The sequence below is a fragment of the Lates calcarifer genome, linkage group LG16_LG22 (assembly GCF_001640805.2).
Source record: "Lates calcarifer isolate ASB-BC8 linkage group LG16_LG22, TLL_Latcal_v3, whole genome shotgun sequence".
NCBI classification, from domain to species: domain Eukaryota; kingdom Metazoa; phylum Chordata; class Actinopteri; family Centropomidae; genus Lates; species Lates calcarifer.
In genome coordinates this window covers 19,997,520-20,020,486 of record NC_066848.1, presented here as the reverse complement: position 1 = coordinate 20,020,486, position 22,967 = coordinate 19,997,520, and positions in this window count along the sequence as shown.

Here is a 22,967-nt window from a genome sequence, read left to right as displayed (position 1 = left end):
ATCTTCCTCTGTCAACCAACTGAATATGGCTGACTGTATGTAGCCAGAAAGGAAAAAAAAAAGCTGAAAAACTAGTATACTTTTATCTGTACAATAATAACAATAATAGAGGGTGATGGAGATTGGTGTATTAACATCAATTTCCCTGGATTTTGGACATTAAAATGGTTTCATAAATGAGATTTTATAGACTAAATCAAACTGAAACCTCTACATGTATTTGTGTGTGTGTCTAACATAATTATATGAAAGTATGCTGAAAGTATGTCAGAGCGCTGTCTTTGTGTATCATGTCATGTGCGGGAGCCTCTGTACATGTGTGTGTGTGTGTCACATGCCAGTGTGCTGCATCCTGCAATATCACTGTTTGCAAAACAGCCCTCACACAGCAGGTATGTGTCTTCTGCAATGGCAAACAGGTAAGAACAAATCTGCAGTGTCCAGAGGAGACGTGCTGCCTCTGTGGAAGAATCCCTCACATTCTTTCTTTTGTTGTGACTAAGAAACAAAAATACGCCTTAAATCACCTTTATGCCTCCACAGACGGAGCTGGAAGCAGCTCCATCTTTTGTTTGGCCACAAATATTACAGAAGAACTTTAAAAATTTAGATAAGAGCATAATAGTTTTATTCATTGTAATTAGTAATGTGGTGAGTGAACCAGAAGTATGGAGACACCACAGTTGTCATGTATCACGCTCCACATTTCACCCAGTGTCATCAGTTACATACCAGACAGACTGACGTAGGTCAAAGAATGAAAAGAGATGCCTCAGGAAGTATTTGAACTTTGGAGTAATTAGTTTTTTGTTTGTGTATTTAAAGCAAATATGCTATGTCAATTGACATAATAAAACATTGAGAAATACTAACTGCCATATTTTAGTCTAGACAAATAACTTCTGGTGGTGCAAATTTCATCCCATGACTCTTTTTTTGGTCTTTCTCATCTTGTGACATAGCCATCCTCCCCCTGATAAATTTAAGACGTAGTGGAGGAATCCATAAAGGAAGAAATTGTTTTGTTTCATTGGAAGATGTGACCTTGAGCAGGACAAACTGGTGGATATATTCACATTATCACATTTTATAGGCTCAACATTTCAGTTAGTTCAGTTAATTTAAAAATTACAAGTATTTGCCTCTGTGTCAGTTACTGTACCTGCACATCTTCCCTGGAGGTGCTGTGTGTATATACATTGACCTGCTGTGCTGTAATTGGTAGTATTTTCATTCATGATTTTATCAGGACAGACACAGGTAACCACCCATTTCCAACAGCAAACACACACACTCTAACACACTGCTAATCAGCACAGTTAGCCTGCTGCGCCTGTTGCTAATTGAAGAGTTTGTTGTGTAAACACTTCAACGCAACCGGCCTGATTCAGCCACGATCTCCACTCTTCCCTCCCCCACTTACTTGGTGTTCCTTTAGCTCACCTTTCCTTTCCTTCTGTTACTGTTACTGTTACCTTCATTAGGCAGATTTAGTCAACAACATCTGGATTGTGTGTCATCATTACTCAAAACTTTTGATTTCACATGGAGTTGGAGGAGGCAGGACCTTACCAGACAGTGGTGGTTTTTGTTTCCTAACAACTGAAACAAAAATTGAATGCTGAGGACGTGTCTTTGACTATAAAGTTTTGTCATTTCATTGTGGACTGCATGCACACAAAATAATCAAGAAGAAAACTTGAGTAGATGGAAATAAACTGATGCTGAAACCCTTAAGTCAGATTTACCCATATTGGTGTGAATATGACCTCAGGCTGCTGGGGAAAATTTTAAAGCTTGGTTAGCATGTAAATGTCTAGACCATGTGAGAAAAACAGCAGAAAGATCAATTAAAGGGACTCACAGTGGCAGTTAAATCCATGATATGAGTAATATTCATGTCAGATGTAATTTTGAAGTAATTATTTATTATTATTATTTATTTTATGATATTCTATCCTACTTCAGTGCCTCTCTGCAGCTGGGTGTCTTTGCTTTGCCACAGAGACAGGCTCAGACGAAATGAATCTGTGAGACAGTGAAGTCTGAATTTGATCTGCTGTTATCTGCAGCTCAGGATGGAGAGTAAACACAGACAGCAGGCGATCATCAGCGCTATCAGCTTGCTAACTGCTCCGCCACTGATAACACATGATTACACAAACACACACTGATAACCTAAACACAGTAAGAGAGGAGGGTTTTCAATGGCTTCTATTAATCTGTTGGTGGTTATTTAGCATGTGAGAGACTGTTAACTGTTACAGAGATTTAATAGGGATACACTTTTTCTCCATTGATACTCATACCCAAAATCAGGCAAACAGGCAGTACTGAGAACTGATGCACATGACTGAAGGTAAAATTTGGTGCAGTTACACAGTTACAATACTAAAAAGACATCATAAGGAAATAGCCAGGTGCTGAAACATTTTCATGTACAAGCACACGACTTAAGTGATCCATCCAACAAAGACACAATTTTGATGAAACAGTGTCATTATCAGTAACTGGAGTAAATTCAATTAGTTGGTTGTAATTAGTTTTTCCACAGATGTTTGCATCAGGTTTGGGTTTCACCTCCTCCGCAGTCATTTTGCATAATGACTCAGACAAACATTTACAGAAGCTGTGTTACATCAGAGGGAATTGCATACTGGACTGAAACAGTTTTGAAGCTTGTTGAAGCAGATAAGATTATTGAGCGTCTCTGTTGGGGTTAAACCCACCACTAAAACCACACACACTGTAATTAGGCTTTTAGAATTTGTGTCTCACAGGGGACTCCAGACAGGTTCGTTGTAAACACATTACATTATTCAGGTGACTCAAATGTTAACTAACAGTTAACCATCAGTTGCTCAGAAATGTTTTAGTAATAGAAATGCTGATCCACATATTAATATCCAAGAATCTAGTGCCTGGAAGTTAGGAAATCATTCTACATCCAATGTCATGGTTTAGAGTGATGTAAAATATATCAAAGTTGTGGTCATGTTTGAGAACTAAAACACACAAAACATTGGTATAGTCCTTTAAGTCAGAAAGTGCACAGATCTAGTGTGAAACCTTCAGATGTATCTTCAGCCTGGGTCAATGTACCTTCCTCTGAAATCAACAAGTTTTAAACACAGCTGGAGGGCAACAGCGCAAGATATGTCAAGTAATTGCTTGTAATTAGTGTCATTAGTGTATGGAGATGTGTATGTGTATGTGTGTGTGTGTGTCTGTGTGTGTGTGTGTGTGTGCGCGTGTGGTTTGGGGGTTACACAGAGGTAAGGAGACGTGCAGAGAAGGAGGAGTACGCACTTTTCAACTTCCAGCATCTGCAGTCAATCTATTGAAACCCTGGAACCAAGTCAACTGTCTGCTCTCTACCTGTTTGTTAGCATACTGTATGTGTTTGTCTACTGTAAAACACTGAGACGTGCAGTGGTGTACTGTATGTGTGCAGTGTTTGTATACATGAATTTTCTATACTTGTGAGGACCCATTGTAACATCAAAGTGAGGACTAGACAGCAGGCATTTACTTTCCAAAAGTGTTTCTCTCTTCCCAGAATGTCCTCACTATACAAATATTACATTGCTTTCTGACAATGTTCTTCCTTTCCAAACATATCCTCACATCTCAGAAATATCTCCACTTTCCAAAAATGTCCTCATTTTTCAAAAATGTCCTCCCTTACCAAAATGTCTTTTTCAACCTGTCCCTGCTTTTCAAATCTGTCCTTACTTCTAAGGAATATCCTCTCTATGATGTCTTCACTTAATATGTTTTAACTTTAAAAAACTTCACGTCTTCACGTTCCTAAAAAATGTTCTCACTTTCACTGCCTAAAATTCAAACTGGTCCTCACAAAGATGGAAAGGGAAGACCACACACACACACACACACACACACACACTCTTTAAGTTGATATCACAGTACCTGAGGCAGTTTCATTCCCATTCCCTTCATCAGAAGATGTAACCTTCCTGCTGTTATTATGTTGCCTAACATTAATCTTCAGTTTGCCTAATCAGACCTGTTACAGCGAAATGCTGTAATTATCATATCAGGTTCACAGAGGCTGTGAGCAGACAGAAAGAGAAAGAAGGAGACAGGTGAGAGTATACAGTAAGTTACATATACAATAACTCACTCCTACTGATAGATCTTAATGGATGTACTGTATAAATGGTTGGATGAATGGACCACCTAGTGTTGATGCCCTCTTCCATGTCCACAGGGAACCCGCAGAGGAATCCTCCCTGTAAATCACCGTTGGGGATTGGGTTGGTTTTTAGCAGCTCAGTGTGGCTTTATGTAAAGCTTTTCATGAACTAGTAATTGTTTGCGGTTTGTGTGCTTGTAAGAGAAACCTGAACACCCACAGGCTTACAAAATTCATCTTAGACCAGAAAGGTGCCTGGCCACTCTGCTGTTTTCTTGCCCTGCCACAGGCCCTGAAATGGACACTAAATTCACTTTTATGAGTTAGTAAAAGGCAGGTACAGTCATTTCATTACACTATTGATCCTGAACCCACTTTATAGTGTTCAAGGCAAAACAAGTTTTGAGAGAAATTTGACCATACCTTCCACCCACAAATTCCAAGACTATGTTATGTTCATGTCATGTCAAATTCAACCCATGAACAACTTGAGTACAGCAGTATGCAGTACACATCTATGGTTGCAGACAATGTTCACACAGCAGCAAGGGAGAGTTTGAGTAGACAGGTGTAAAGATCATGCTGAACCCTTGAGAATAGTAATGGCTGTCAGTTTGTCCATATATGTGTTCCTCCCAATATTATAAATATAATCAACATGCTATACCTTGAGAACTGACCTTAACCAGAGTTCATCCAAGTCTAAGTTATCAGATTAATGTAGGAAGGCTGGATACATTCTTTTACATTTTCGTTTCACAGCAGCAGCAGCTTCTGAGCTGTGCAACAAGCAGCAGAAAGATTAATGACAGAAAATCCAGAGGAAATGTTCAATAAAGTGCTCTCCAAAGAGCAGCCCACTCCATTTTAAGTAGTATTTTGTTTTTGTTCCACAACCACATTTACTCCTCAAACTCTTCTGGAGAAGTGCCACTGAAAATTATGACTTTTGACAACCCAGACCATTTTCCATGCACCATCTAAGATGGGGAATTAGTTCAAACAAATACAATAAAAAGATTGTTCACTCCAGTTTATTGAAACTATACACACACAGAAACAACCTGCAGACCTCTTTTTATTTTTTTCTCTCACATAGATGTCCAGATCCTGGAGGAGCTCAGTGACCCAGGCTAACGCTAGCAGTTGTCCGGCTGGCAGCCTCGGGCAACTTCCAGCTGTACGGTTGACTGGAGGGCTGAACCCGCCACACCGCTGGGCTCTAATCCTGTTAAGGAGGAAAGAGACAATTACTCTGCTTTGCTTCGGTTCAGCGCTCAGATCCGCTCCCACCGAGTGCTCCGAGCAAAAACAGTCACCTCCACCGCCAAATGGCCGCTGGGGGGTACACTGTAAAAACATGTTGTGTCTTACATATGTTGATTTGTCTCTGTATCCATACACCATATCACTATTACATTAACTTCTGTGATTTGCTGAATCATTGCATCATGTCTAAACATTGTTAAAAAACAGTTAGAGGAGTGTCATTATACGCACCTCAAGGTTATTAAAAATCAGAAACAGAAAGACCTGCACATCAACAATAAATCATATTTATGTTACCGTTAGGAGACATTAGCTCATTCATTACTCTCTACATACTAACCACTTTTCTAGTAATCAGTTAATTCTCATTTTTGACACCTGTATCATCACCACTTTCATCAACCTTTTAAACCCCCCAAAATTTAAGATCCTTAAAACCTGTTTGTTTTACATCAGTCTCCTCTGTTGTGATCAGAGAGAATTTAACAGAGAAATTTAATAGGAGCAGGGCCAACTTCAGTCGTAGGCCATCCGGCCAGTTGTGTAGGATATTTAGAGTGGCGCCAAAAGGGGTGATGAAATGAAAGTTTGTAATTGCTCCTGATATACTTTTAAAAGTCACTGACATGTAGTGTCCTGCTTACATTTGCTCACACGGCTATGTAAGAATCACATATGATGAACCATGTTACTTATGTTCCATACAAACATAATACCCACCAGGAGAAATCATAACTGGCATACAGATAACACACAGATAACACAGGTGTGCCCTCACCTCAGTGAGTCAGTTGGTTTAACCAAAGAAAGCCTATAATGATAATTAAGACTACCCTGAAGTCATTGTCACTGGTTTTGCAAGGCTGGCAAATCAAGGCATTTTGATATGCTGTCAAAATTGTCTTAATGAGCTCCATTAAAACACAGAAGGCTCAAGAGTGAGTGACCCACTGACCCACAAAATATTTAGAAATAGCATTAGTTTCAGTTTCAGCAGTGAACAAAGCGAGGAAGCAGCTGTTTTTCAGCTGTTTAAGTGATAGTCAGCAGGTGAACACACCTCTACAGTGCTGCTGTTAGTTTGGCATTTTGTTAATGCTGATGTTTATGAGCATCAGTCTAAATCCTGTCCAGACTTTCCTGCTACTGAAGATTCACACTGATGTCCTCTCCCTTGGTGTAGATGTAAAGTATACGCTGAAATAATTCAGGAAAATGTGTTCCTTAAATCAATATTGTGTAATAACATATAATACACTGGTGAATTAACCTGCTCCTCAGTCGAGAAATGCCTGCCTGTACTCTGGAGGCATCAAAGACACAGATGAACAATTAATTGACATATATGATATGTTGATGTCATGACACATAATAGAAGATGAATAAAGTTAAATTTGAAATAAAACATTCTCAAATTATTGTGTCATTAAAGATTAAAGATTCAGATGAAAAAATCTGATCCGTCAGCGGATGTCTCACCTAGGACACCTAAATATCCAGAGACGGCCCTGAATAAGAGATAAAGTATTTTATCTGGACTCACTTCTTCAGAGCACCTACTTCACAACACACACAGACACATTACACAAAGTGTACATCTCGCCCACACAGTCACACAAACGTGACTTTGTGTGGATTCACAACTACCTTGGAAATGGAAAAAAAGGGTGGATGTGTGTTTTCTTGGAGACAGACAGAGGGTGGAGTTTAAAGACACAAACGTCGCTAATCACTGCTTGTCACAACTCTGGGTTTGGTTTCAAAAGCTGCGTGTTGCAGCATCAATCTCCGTGATCTCTGGCTCAACTCGCCTTGGCTTCAAAGATCCGCTCTCCTCTCCCTGTCTGTGCGGAGGTGTTTTTTAGACTGCGTTGTCTTCGCTGCCTCATCCAGGCATGCAGGGCGTTGCTGCTTCTCTTGTGAATGTCTTTTGTACAGAATGGAGATGAGGGGCTGTTTGTGTGTTTAGTAGCTCAGGGGTTCATGTATATATTTTAGGAACAGTGGGTGGGTTTGTGTCTGTCTGCATTCCTTCATAATGACAACTTTATTTCACTTATTGTTTTTTCTTCTAAGGTGTTTTAGAGCATTTTTTGCCTTTATTTGGTAGCTTACAATAAGTAGATGACAGGAAATTAGTAGGGAGAGAAAGGGGGAACAACATGGAACAAAGGTCATGGCCAGAAAGTGAACCAGGGATGTTCATGGTTGGTGCCTTTTCTGTCTCCTTTCCCAATTACATTTGGTGACAAACATGCTGCATGGATCATGTTCAGGTGCACATTTTTTTTTTTTTTTGGTTTTGGGTGTTTTAAGTGCTACAATTTATCTATGACACCAAAGTAGGTGGTTAGGGTGAATTGCTGCTATACAAAAGACAAACCGTGAACTCTTTGTAATAAACCAGATCATGATCGTTCCCTTAACCTAACTAAGTGCTGTGAGTGCTTAAACATAACCATTAAAAAGTTTGATAATGCTGTACTTGTTATGGATATTGTCCTGCAAGTTTGAATATTTTGGCAGAAAACTAACGAGATACATTCAAAAAGGGAGGCAAGTGTGCATTCCAAGTGGTTGCTCAACCTCAAAAATCAAATCAGTTCAAAAGTGGAAAAAGGTGGCACACCATCAAAGCAAACAATGCCTGCAGAACCTCAGAGCTCTAATGAGGGCCTATGATGGAAACAACACGTTCACAAATGAAACCTAAATGACCATATAGGTCGCTTGTTCCTACTCTCAGGTACGACTCACAGGAGTGTGCCGACATACTGGAGCATCATCGTCACGATCACAACGATAAACACCTGGTTAACATTGTAGAACAGTCTCTGTTTAGTGAGGTTTAAGCATAAACAATATTAGGACAGGTTTAGGAAAAGATTGTGGTTTAGGTAAAATTGATTCTGGACTAAAGAAACAACAATGACTACTGGGGTCAAATAAGACCCCAACAGCAGTCTCTGGTGTGAAAGTCTTACATTGACCCATTCATCCACCCCAACCTCTTCCTCACATGGACTTTGTTGCTCTTTACACTATGTGTCATTACATGTAACTTGACAACAATGCTTAAGTTTGGGTTGTAACAAACTGCTGCACAAATGACCTATGGCCTCATTTTTTCCAGGAGGACAGTCTCAACAGAAATACCTCAGCCATAATATTCTGATAAATAATGAGTTCTACAGGCATTTTTTTTTTTTTTTTTTTGCCTTAATTGTGTGTTGCCTTTTTCCACTTTTTGGATTAAATACATTTTACTAATACATTTGGTATTAATGTTTGTAATGGCAGAGTTTATTATTTTACCTCTGTTTCACTCTCTTTTGATATGTGGTTTAAAACTTTACAGATATGACACATCGAAGCGGACCTCATGATGGAGCACCCGCTCTGCTCTCTTCTTTCTTGGCAATACACACACACACACACACATACACACACACACACACACACACACACACACAATGATCATAGGTTGGATCCCAGTAATTATCTGAAAATGATACCAGCCTAATTCAATGTAACACCTGTGACTGTGTGTGTGTGTGTGCGCTGTGTAGATGTGAGTGTGTGTGCGTGCGCATGTGTGTGTGAGAAAGACTAAGTCAGAAAGAGAGAGACACCGGTAGGGGGATGGCCCCCTGGTGCACATTGTTACAGTGATTGACAGCTTTAGGAACCCAACTGGTAATAAAGTGCCAGTCGTGACACACACACACACACACACACACACACACACACACAGACAACAATGCCCCATGCTTGTCTGGCCTCTCTAGATTGACAGAGTGCTGAGTGTCAATCAAAAGTGTGTGTCACGGTCATCGCCTCAAGCATCTTTAGCTTTAGGCTTTTTTAGGCTCACTGGGGCAGTGACACACACACACACAAACACACACACTCTTAGAGCAGCCTGCCAACTCCTCTCTAAATAGCTCAATGCTAAACAAATTAGCAGACAGTAGTCATATTTCTCATTCAGAACGCGCCGGCCATCCCTGAGCGGCCCATTAATCATACTGAATGACAGGGCGGCCCATGATGAAAGCTACCTGTCATGCTGTCCACTTGTGATGGTCAAAAAAAAAAAAAGCCATTCACTTTAACTTCTGCCCTCCCTCTTTCTTCTTCTTCCTCTTCTCTCTCTCTCTTTCTGTCTTCTCCTCTTTCTCCATTCTCTTTTTCTTCCAGGGTTTTTGTTTTCTCAAGCTCCAGCAGCACCGACACCCCCCCCCCCCGTCTCCCATAAGAAGAAAAGAAATGAGAGAAAGACAGAGGCTCAGGGGGAAGGAAGGAATGCATTGAGTGAGTATATGATTGACCCCTCCAGTGTATCTCTGTTGCCTTTCAGGAGCTGCATGTGTCAGCAGAGTCTATGTGAAAAAAAAACCTCACAAAAAACGAAATGCCGCCAGTTTCTGAAGAAGCTGCAGAAACTGCAACTGCTTGTTTTTCTTTCTTTAACCTGAACTGAAAGTTGACCCGGGCGTCTGCCTGTTGAGTGAGTTCTGTGACCCGATCAGACCTGTTAAAAACCCCCCATAAGACCCTCAGTGAGAAAGCTGAGCACTTTGTAGTTTGCACTTTGGAGATGTGAGGTTTTCATCACAGACAGCTGAAGCTGAATCTTCTTCCCTCTCCCTTTTTTGGTCATTATAAACCAACGTTCGTCTCTGATATCCAGCCAGGATTTGTAAATATCAAGAATCCTAAACAGAGTTTGATGTGTTAGTTAAAGGGACTGCACTTCTGATTCAGAAAGCTGAAGAATATTCACTGTTCCGTGTGTTTCAGTTCAGCAATTCAAGTTTTTTCTGCACATGAAAACTGCTTCACTGCTCAAGATTGGAGACCAACAGAATTCATCACCACTCATGGCTGCAGAGCTGCTGTTGATCAGCAAAGTTACATTTTGTTGCTTTAATGGCAAGCTTGGATTTTTATGGTTTGCCCACCTGCTAATGTTGTTGCCTATCTTCCTGGAGTCTCTGAATATACATAACTAATGGAACAATAACCTTAAATTTGCAGTACAACTGTATGAAAGAACAAAAGAAAAAAACAACCTGGTAGATAGTGACATACAGCAAATATAAAGCAACCAGCAGACACACATTTGCCCCAGAATTTTTAATAACTTAAAAAGTATTAAAACTATGGATATTTACATTTACAATGTAAACTGAAAATTAGATAAACATGTTCACAAAAATTATGATTTGATTTGATAGTCTCTATGTAAGTCTTCACTCATTTTCCCTGCAGTAACCAAAACACAACTTCACAGGACTTGCACTCTACCTACAACTTCTCATTACTGTATTGCATACTTTTGACTTTTATCATTTTACTTTATACTTTATACTGAATATGATCCTGAGCTTTTGAATTTTTGCAGTTTTAGAAATTAACCTCAATGTTTAAAACAACCACAGGTTCTGCGGATCATATTTAATTTTTTAGTGTTTTACCAAGCAGCAATAATATTCAGATTCCATGTTTTGGGAGAAAGTATGGAGAAAGTTATTCTTTAGCCCATTTCTTCTGCAGGTCTGTTTTCCTGTCTCAAAAATTAAAGTTTTTCTCAGTCAAGTTGTTTGTCAGTGCTGTCCAAAACAACCAACATACTGGGAAGGATTGTCCTCAAGGTTGAAAGAAAGTGATGTTAACTGTTAGTCAGAGACTCATTGGGAGCTTTGTCAGGCACACATCTTATACAGAAGTTTTGCAGAAACTTAGAAGACATTTGCAGAAAAAATAAATGGTTACTTATCAGGCAAAACATAGTGTAGATGCTTGGTGTAAAAAGACAAGTTTTCAAGTCTTCACATTGATTACTTATTGATTGCGATTAATATGTATATATATTTTTAAGATATGGATAATTTCCCCAGGCAGGTTCCAGTCTTGGAGACAGATGTTTGAAGGTGTACAAGTAAGCTTAGCCGTGATGCAGTGATCAGGTTTTAAGTAATTGCCTACTGTAGTCAGATGGACACAGGGACAGATCTTGAGGTGGCTGCAGGTTTGGACATACTTCAAGCCAGGACCAGTGTTTGGCATCAAACACACCTGGACATGAGGACAGAGTCAGCAGAGGACAGTTGTTAGGTGGTACCCAGTGTAACAGGGTTCATTTCAGTGAGAGGGACAGATTTAAAGGGGTTATTAGGGGTCGAGTTGAAGGGGCCGAGGTCGATGCTGATCTGGCTGGGAGGACGACACAAGTGGTGTCTGACAGCAACAGAATCCATTGAGCAGAAGGTCAGAGGTTCTTCAGGGGGACGGAGGAGTTTTCTTTTGGTTTGACCTCTGACCTCTGTCTCCTCAGACAGCTAACCCCATGCTGAAGGTCTGAACAAACAAAAATGGCTAATCAGCACTGTTGTTGTTGTTGGTTGGATGTATGAAGATATAAAGAACCTGATGATCACTTGCTATCCTCTTTCTCTTCTTTTGGTTTGTTTTTCTGTGTGCTGACCTTTGCTTTCTTTATTTAAGTTTAGGATATTTAAAAGTCCTTCCTTCTTATGCAGTTTTTCCCCTTCATCTCCTCCTATCTCCTATCTCCTCTTAATTTCTGTCTCAGTCATGTACTTTCTTTCCTTGTACTTTGCCACAGCTTAATTCTGCTACACACTTTCTGGCCACACTTAATCAGTTTAAACAATAAAACATCCTTTCTGTGTGTGACAGAGTGTGTGTGAGTGATCTCTTACCACTGTATCTAATGTCTTTTTTAACTTTGGCTGACAGATGATTCATCAACCTGCCTCTTAATCATGTTACAGCAGAGTGGAGCCAGAGGTGAGGCAGAGCAGCGACTCCTCCCAAATATTTGATTTAATGGAGGCTTTTATCCAGACACCTCGCAGTCCCATGAGTGCATGTGTAGCAACTACGGTGGCCCCAGTGGGACTTTAACCCTCTAATCCTGATGTTACCGCTCTGTACCGTCCCCTGTTTAACCCCATTACTTCAGAGGGTTTGGGTCAGCTTTGACTCGACTTGTGAACATCATATTACATTCTGGAAAGCAAACACTTCAGTCACACATGGCTGACTTTAATCAGCTGTGATATTACAAATCACTGTTTTTAAGAAACATATTAAAAGATAAGGCTTAGCATCTTCTCCAAACTATGTCTTGGATGTGATGCATTTTTTGTGCAGCTCCTCAGCACCAAGTTTATCATGCAATGATCTTGAGTAAGAATGTGAGAGTCTCATGCATCAGCCAACGCCATGCTTTATTAATCTGGTGTCTCACTTTAAGGGACAGTTATGAAAGGATGTAGAGTAATGTAGTTTGGATGATTATACGCAATTCAGGATTTTCAATAAGCAAATTACGTGTTTTCATCAGAGAAAGATTACACTTAACTATGTGCTCCAGATCTCATCAGCCCAGATCCATGTTGCAATTTAAGTCACACTTTCAAAACAAGTCGAGTGCTTTCTAACTCAACACTCTCAACGTGTCACATAGAGACACTTGGTCAGGACCCCTTGGCAATGCTGAAACCAGGTTGTCCAACTGGATGTCTTCTGCATTTTTATATTTTCAGCAACAATATCCACTTTTTGCCCAAATGGAGCATTGAAAATGGATGCAAATACCAAAATCAAGTAGTGAAACTGATGATTATTAAGCAACCCCTGAACTTTTGCACAGTGCTACCATTTAGGCCAAAGTTTAACCTGAGGAATACCAACAACAGAGTCCTTTTCATAGATGTATAGTATTTCTTTGGTAGAAAGTAGTTCTGGTAAAAATGGTGGATTATTCAGAGTAATGTGGGCACAGTATCTGAGATGAGGTATCTGTTGATTGTTTAAAATGCTATTTTTCAGGTTGGAACCACCACAAACATGTCCATTCACCTCCATTATACCGTACCACAGGCAGAAAACATGGACAAACAAAACTCAGCTCTTTCTTTGACAGTCCATTTATGTAGGCGTGCCAAACTGAGGATTGGACCATTGAATTTCAAACTGACCAACGAGGGCTGGATTTGGAGCTGACAGGTGGCAACAATTAGCTGATGGCACTTGGAGAGAGAGAGAACTGTGAGCAGACAAGAGGGAGACAAAATCTATCCATGCATTTTTTGCACCTGCTCCGTCTGGTCAGGGCTAAACTATGAAGAGGATTTTGTGGGAAATCATATTTACATTTAGGTACCAGAAATGCACTTTAATGCCAAAGACTCACGCACCCTTGGACACACACATTCTTTCTGCCATCCATCACTCGTGACATGTGTTCCAGTAAATTAAGAGTCTCTAAGGATTTTTACTTTCTCATTAAATCAGCTTTTATTCTGCTGGCCAAACTTCCTTCCTCCTCTCTTTCATAGTGATGCTGACCTTCCCTCACCTAGCAGGGGAGAGCACACACACACACACACACACACACACACACACACACACATACATTGAGCCTCTCTTCAATACAATTATCATGGAGGGGATTAGGCGGGGCGGCTCCCCATGTGTTTTGCTCTCTCATTGTTCTTACCGTTTCCCTGCAGCTCGTCTCATCTGTTTGTGTCAGTCTGAGCCAAGCTGGTGCTCTGTCCTACCTGACACCAGTTCATACAGTTCGAACAATCCAATTAATGTATTGATAACACATCAGTCTGCTCCTGATGGAGGCTGTTTCAACGATTAAATCTTCTTTAGAAGGAAAAATCTACAAAACAGAGCTGATCTGAGACAGAAAGTGCCCTGCAGCCAACAGGAGACCTGTAAAAATAAGGCAACCACAGTCTTGAATGTAATTTTATTCTTATTATATTGTTTAACTGTATGCATTTTTCATTTACATTTTCTGTTTGAAATGCTAATGACGGTTTTGACATACATGAACCTTCACTCCATTCATATGTTTCTTCTCTCCTCTTTCCAAAATTCCAGTGACACAGCACCTCTAAAACTAATGATCACAGTTTCTTAATATGACAATCAAAAATCTTGTTGCGTGGGGGGGTACATAAAGGATAGCTGAGCATGCACTCTATGGATTGTCACATGGAACGGGATGATAGACAATCAGGAAGCAAGCTGACTGAAGGCAGAAGGACAACAAACAAAAGACACTGTCGTCCACTATGTTTATTTACTCCAAAGTCCCGTTTGACCGTGCAAGATTTCGAGTTTTGAGAGTCAAGGCAGAATCTGTTAGTGTGCAACGAGAAGACCAACACGGCACACCACACACTATAAGAACAAAACTGTGAAATCTGACATTTTTTGTTGTCATGTGTGGGCTTGAGGTGTCAAATGAATTGCAATGGGTATATCAGCGTCATGGTGCTGCTAGAGGCTGCTAGCGTGCCAACAGCAAGGCTTTAAAAAAATTAGTGTTAAGCAAAGGTTTTTAAAGGAGCAGAGCGACTGAGCATTCCTGCTTGGAGGATGATGAGGTGTTTCCAAAATATGTTAGAAGTATGCAGTATGACGTGTCGACCACTACCAAGGTGTTTGACTACCTGAGGGTTTTTAGTTACGGGTGCGTTGTGTGTGTGAGTGACAGGGAGAGTTGAACTGTAGACAGAGTGTGATCTAAAGCGACACTGTGTTTAAACCAGAAGGCCGCCGGGGTTTCAAAAGCAGCAGATAAGGTGGAGCTGACTAATGTGTCGCTATGCAGAGGTGTACTGTTCTACACACACACACACACACACACACACGACAGGTGGTTCTGGGCCAGACAGTATAATTACAGCTCTCAGCTTTAACCTCCAAAACGGAGGGACAGGATGGGATAGAGTGGTTATCTGAACATACACACACACACACACACACACACACACACACAAGTGAGTGAGACAACAGACACATAAGTGAGGACAGCATTCAAAAGTAAGGCTGTACTCAGACCCAAACTAATGCAGGGGTTCGTGTGGACATGTTGTTACTAGTAAAGGTGAGACTATGAAACACGATCCAGGAAGTCCAGTTCAAGTAAAATACATCCATGAGTCTGTCAGATGAAAAAAAAAACTGGCACAGGTAAACAGCTCAACTATGTTGTTATGAGAACAAAGTAATCTACCTGGAATGTGGGCTTAATGAATTTAATTGGCCAATACAGTGTACTGAGTCAGGAAGAGTTGTCTGCACACCAGAATTCAGGTGCTGGCCATGGTAACAACATGCAAAGAAATGATGATGACCACACACTTAGCTCAAATGATTTTAGTTTATGGCAGATGTTGAGACTGCAAATGCCCTGGAGAAAGACCAGGTGTGGCATTTTATTCAATACACCATGTTGCCAGATGACAGTGCATTTGCTCATTGTAGCAAAATTGCAGGTTCAATTTCAACTTTTTCTTTTCTAAGCCTCTGCATCAGGACCCCACTCTGTGCTGTTTCTAGAAGTAAATCAGAAGTAGATCTAGAAGTAGATCAGTGCTGTTGATTCTGGTTCTGAGGACTGTGAGACAGAGGTTGGGGTGGGTGTGGACTGATTCTTCATAGTGCTGATGTTAGTCTGAGGAGCGGAGAGAGTGAAGCAGAGAGGTGAAAACAGCAGTCAGACAGGTAAACAGATAATCAGGTAGGCAGATAAAAAGAGAAACAACCAAGTGAGCACACAGATAAACAAGCAGACAGACATGCAGGTAAACAGAAAAACTGTCTATGCCACTTTGGATAAATGTGAACCCCTTGGTAACATGTTGTTTTTGACCAGTTTTATATACTTTTAATATAAGGTGTTGACCACACTTATATTTGCTTAAATCTAATTCTACCGCTAACCCTAAAACCAAATCTTAACCCTCAAACAGTCACTTAAACTTGTGGGGGGTCCAGCATTTTGGTCCCCACAAAGCTGTCAGACACAGACACAGACACACACACATGCAGAGCTGCAGGCCAGGTAGCACCTGAGTTGATGGATAAAGGTCAGAGGTCACTGGGGCAGGAATTGGAGAGCAGCCAGGAATGAAGAGGGAGTGTGTGTGCATGTGTGTGTGTGTGTCAGGTCTCGCTTGGTGTGTCCATGTGTTGTGAGCTAGGTATGTGTGTGTAGGCGGAGTTCAGGTGTTCATTCACAAACTCCATCTGACATGACAGACACATTCCACAGGAGTACACACACCGTACACACACAAACACACACAACACACACACACACACTTGAATACACACAGGTTTCTGATCAGGACAGGTTGCTGACAAGAATGTACTGTGTAATATATCTAATATTATTCTGGAAACTAAAATGGTGGATAATGACTGTCTTTGAACCAGGAGTGGGGGATGGGGGTGATGGGTGGTGGTGGTGGTTATAACAGATCAGAACAGATGAACAAAGCAAGCCAAGCTGAAACCAAAAATGTCTCTGCAGCTCAGAGTCTTTGAATGACGACATTGAGAATCTTCTGAAATACATTTGTAACAACTTGTACATGATACTGTATTTCATTTTGCTTGCACGCAACACTCTCTGAATTTCCCCTGATTCATTCTTGCATGTATCACATTGTGCAACAGTCAACATTGTTCCCAAAGTATGAGCTTGTTCAGTTCTACTTTGAACTCAAGTTACGCATGGTATCAATACTCAAACTGAAGCAACTTCTCAGATGACTTCTTGCGTACATTTGTGAGGTGAGGATATTATTTAACACAGGAAAGCATGTGTTAAATACACATACACAACTAATTTTAAGCTAGCATTGTCATTTTTAAACATCATAAAGCAAAAATACATAAAATTAGAAAGATACATTTCTGTCATTTGTGTCATTAGGCAACATCTAAGCTAAACGGGTCAGCAAGGATCCACCAGGTTTTTTTTTTTTTTTTTTTTTTTTTAAAATAACCATTAATCTTAAGTTTTAAAACTGGTAAAAAGCAATTTTACTGGTTGTCAATCTCAAGAACAGACAATAGTGATGTGCTTGGATACAGAGTATAATTATTATAATTATTATGTGCAGCAGAGATAACATTACATAGCACTCTCTCTCTCCCTCACACAGCCTGCTTCTGTCTCCCCTCTCTGTCACAGACAAGTTTCACCTTTGCTGTCTATCTTTCACCCCCTCACTCTCACCAGTATTTTCACATCTTTCTATTTTCTGCGCAGTCTTCTGGTCGGATTTCCTCTCCAGTCTTCTTCTCTTCCCTGTGCACCTGCTAACGATATTTAGCTCCTCTATTTATCATTACCTCATTTAGATTTTAGACAAATATGATACACATTTAAAATTAAATTTGCTTTTCTTGCATCATTGGCATCCAGTTACTAAAGGTTAATCCACACCTTCCAACCAATCAGAATCCACTGTTGGCTTTCCTGATATTGTACTTCAGAGATGTTGTTTTCATTTTCCATTTACACTGTATAAATTAGTTTACAGCGTTCAGTAAATGGAGTATGCACAAACGAACTAAAAGTAAATCTAAAAAGTTCAAATCTATGAAATAAGTTAGAAAGATGGTGTTTTGAGTTGCAGTTGGGATGGAGGAATTGAGTGTGTGTGTGTGTGGTGGTCGGGGGTGGAGCACAGATAACTCATCAGTGGCAGGTTGCTTCCTACTGTAAGTGATAAATGGATTAGGGAGGAGAGGGAGGAGGACACACTGCTGAGAAAGAGAGAGAGACAGATAGAGGGTGAGACTACATCCACACTTCAGTAGCTAAATTTGCAGATCCTACTCTCTGTTTTGTCCCCCTGTCCTCATAAGGTTGGTGATTTTCCTCCCTCCTCCACAGAACTGCTTAAACACAGTCTCTATAGTTGATAAGCCTGTACAGTGTTAGTGAGGGGTGAGAGGCAGTTAGGACGACACAACAGATAACACTGTGGTGCTTGTATTACAGGTTACAGATACTTTACATAAATACAGGTGCACAGCTGACTTCATTTCCTTACTATCCTGATTTTCAGGCAGCTCGGTGAACATTGCATTCACACACATGAACACAAATTCAGTTTCAGTCCTTTCTCTACTTTTTATCACTTTTACACTCACTCCAATCCTGTCTCCTAGAAATTATGTTTCTATACAACTAAACTGCAACAACAAACACATTTTTATTGGAGGGTGAGGCAGATAGTGGACTGAGATCTGACTGCCAACAACTTCACACATTTGGACGACAGTGTCACACTTTGCACACCCTGATGCTGGTTATAGAGATAAATTAATGAGAATTAACTACTTAATGTTCATTTGTCAGTGTATAGAAAATTTTAGATTCAAGATGCAGTCAAAAAGAGACTTTGCCTATAATAAGCAAAAAAACATATCTGATTTAATTGCAGCACCGCTCCCATCCCTCCTGCCACACACCTCCTGGAAGTCCCATCCTGTAAGCACGTCAAGCACCATCTACAACATGTGCTGGATGTCCTCCACTGTGGCAAGTAAGGTGGGTGGGGAGCAACAATTGTGTGAGTGCAGCCAAAAAATTCTCGCCAATTCAATTCGTTTGCATCGAACGTCCTCCATCAGACGCCTCAGAATGGTGCAGTAGACCATTGACAGTCCAGTTCACATGAGTGGGACTGTGGGAGGATGTCCACCCACACAGACATGGGGAGAACTTGAGAATTCAACACAGAAAAATCCCAGGAAGCCAGCTTGTTCAAACCCAATACCTTGTTGCTGTGGTCTGATACTGGTAACCACTGACCATACAGAGGCTTTTCATTCAGTCATTACAACCTGGTCTCCTTCCTGAACCACAGCTACCCCAAAGAAAAAAATCTGGAAGCACATACAAGATATTGAACTTTTGCAATAAAAGATTGTTGTAGACAGACTGTAGCAACTGAACTCTGGATTGATTCAACAGAGTTTGTCCTTGTAAAAAAGAATGTGTGACTTTTAACACAGCTGTGTTTCTCTCTTGGGAAACGCATACACTTCAATCATATTCCCGCCCAAACTCAAACCGCAGGGGAAAATACTTACCTTGTGGTTCACTGTGAACGTCATCTCAGCTCGTAAACTATACACACACACACACACACACACACACACACACACACACACACACACACACACACACCTTGGCTGATTCAGCTCAGTGCTGATTAGAGTGGTTGCAATAGCCAGCGTGTGTGTGTGAGATCTGTAATTGTAGCCTGAGGACACTTCTCTGCTACCAAAGCCATGTGTGTGTGTTTGTGTAACAGGTGGTCTCGCTGTGCGTGCATGTGTGTGACTGCAGGGCTGGATGGACACTCTTCCCTCACATAAAGGACACTTCCTCTCTCCTTTGTTTACTCCCTCATCAGAGTAAACAAAGACGACTACCTCCTACACACACACCACACACACACACACACACACACAATCAGGTAGGCAGTGGAGTGGTCATTTCCCTCTGTCAGGTATGTCAGCCCTGAGGCCACAGTAAAAGGCTCAGTGACACTACAAGTGCTTGGTGGCAGAGATGTCCCATCTCCCATTGTCCACAGAAGAGATTTGTCTTCATTCCCTGTACACGTTAGATATACACAATGGTCACATCTACATCTGTACAATCATGCCCCTTCCTGTATTCCAGCCCATACTCATACACATACTGTGTGTGTGTATGCTAATAGAAATAGCTACAGCATGTCTGGATCTGTACAACAGTGTCAGTGGGGCAGTTTGTTCAGAACTGCTGCAGCAAAAGGGGACAAAACTCTTGCCAAAGTGAGTCCTGTATTTACAACCAGAGTGCAGTAATGTGATGGCTGGATTGAGGGAGTGATCCGTGTCATTTGCCACTAATAAAGCATGCGATGGCTCTGAGAGTAGGGTGTGTAGGGAGACAGGAGATTTTTGGAGGCAGTGTGTGTGATGATGTTTGTGTTTGGTGGCTAATAAACAGGGGGGATGTGGTAAAGGAGCAAGGGGAACAGTGCAGCAGGGTCACCTGGAAATGAGCTGAACAGCATACGATCTGAAATGTTGCTGTATCTGACTCATTGAAATAACAGCTGAAGCCTATTGACCATTACACTTTATTTTTCACCATCTTCTCAGTCCAAATACTGGATGTTCTGGGTCAGAACTATTTAGTTAATAAGTTTAAATTACTGATATAATATGAATGAAATTTTAACTGGGAGCTTCTGTCAGCTGAAACTGACATGTCGTGATCCACTCTGTTGGTCTTGTTGGAAAGCAAAAACACACAGTTCATTTGCAGTCATAGAGCTGTGGTATAGACGCTGGCTTATTTTGGCTTTTGGTTGAGTTACATACAGAAATGTGAATAAAAGCTGCTCAATAAGGAAGGAAATATATCTAAAAACTGAAGGAATGATTTGGATAATTGTGAGAAATCAAGCAAATATCTGTTATTTGCAGTAAATGGGAGAATCTGCAGGAAACCTCCAGTGCTCCTCAGGTTTGTGAGATACATTTTTAGGATGTTTACCTCTTGATCTTACCGTTATTCCATAAAGCCCTCCTCTGTGTTCGAAACGTTCGACTGGCTGCCTCCTCTCTTCCCTGAAAACAGGCGTCTCTTTTAAAAGCTCGAGTGGAGCAGAACAGTAGCCCTTGTTCCCAGCAGAGGTCGCGACCTCCTCACCCCGGCCCGAACCCGATACCCCGGCCTGCCGGCTCGGCGGGGCGCTCCACCTGAAAGATAAGGAAGTAGACCACCGGTAGTCCTGGTGTTACCCCCTCACCCCAGGGCTGCCTGGAGGTCAAACTCAGCGCGCCTCACCTTATTCACTTCCTTCCGTTTTAAAATATCTGGGTTTCTACATTTCTCTCTTACATTTATTGATCAGTCAGTCTGACACTGACATTGCCTGTGTTCTGATGTTAGTGTAGCACTAGATCTAGATCTTATATTAGCTTTTTTAAATCTAGTTACAGAAATCCAGAACAAACACAGAATTCTGCATGACAGATGTCTCATCTTAAAATTGCATCTCAGTCATTGCTCCTTTATGCAAAGACCAGCGGTCAGATCTCACTAGAATATCCAGATATAGTTTCAGTATATTAGTTTAAATGGGGTCTTAGAGCAGCTGATGCTTTTATTTTTAATGATGCCTTTGTGTGTGCTGTCTACACTGCATGTTCTGCATCCTTTGGACCTGTGGCACATGAGTAGCCAGTGCAGTACATCAGCAGCAGAGTCTGAACAAACCATAACAATCACTGCACCCACCGGTCCACTCATACCTGTTATAATGTTATAACGTTAAGGTTTTGTCTCATTTTCTGTGATGATGATGATGATAACTGATGGTGGGCAGTGGCACTTTTTACTACATTATTTCTCAGCTGTTGTTGCTAGTTACTTATCAGTAAGAGTTAACAATAATAATAAAAAAATGATGAGTTTATGGAATACAAAACATTAATAATAAACAAATAACATTTAAATAACAGTTTGAGACTGAAAGAGGTAAAATTATGCAATAAGTCCAACATATATTTGTGAATCACATCTTTGTTTTTTCTTCTTTCCTCCCCCATTAATCATCTCATCACCCCTCATATATACCTTATGACCCTTAAGTTGGGAACCCCTGGACTAAACAAATAGTAATAAATAATAATAATAATATATAATAATAATACACATATAAAGCAGTCAGAACTAGCTCCAACTCTCTCCAACAGCTACTTGTACTTTGATATTTGTATGTGATGGGTGAAAATGTTCAGGTTGGAATTATAATGTCAGAACATCCAAACCCAAGGTCTCACATTGAACTGAGGAGATGCAATACTAACTAAATCGTCCCCACTCTGAAACAGCAGGTCAACATACACACACACACGCGCACATACACACACACACACCCACCCCTTCCCTGGAGGGACCTACTGATGACAGGTAGCGACTCAGACAAGGAGAAAGGAGGAGAGAATCAAAGGGAGGTGGAGAGGGAGGGGGAGGAGGAGAAGGAGGAAGGGGGGAGGAGGGGAGGGGAAGTGAAGTGGATTGGGGGGACAGACCTCAGTGTATTTGCATATATCAAGCTACATGTGTGTATAGAGGAGTGAGGTGAGTCCACACAGTTCAATGTTTTTCATTGTTATGGACATTAATTGAAATACTCTAACACTCCTGAGACCTAAATAAGTCATTATTTTAACAGTGGGATTATAGTTATATATAATTATAGACACAATAGTGATCGATTTGTTTTTAACATTTGCAAATACATGATCAGGAATGTGTCAGTTATTTTAAATCTATTATTGCCTGATTCTTTCTCATCTGTGAAACCTCATTTATCACCTCTGAAGTGTTGACATTTTGGATAAAAAACAATTTTTTTTCTCCAGCAATCTTTGTAGTCTGTCTTGCTTCGCAATCCTCATCTCTATCAGCAATGATCCTTGTTCAGTTTTCTGAAAGCTTTGTGAAACTTTTGGTCAAGTTTTGATCATAAACCTCATGTAAAATGATTCTTTTAAGGGACACAGTCAATTTAAATCAGTCAGTTATGTAAGTTCTGAATTTGATGACAAGACCTGGTTGTTCTATAGAATATTGTCTTTTGTTTTATCATTTCTTCTCTGAAATTATGACCAC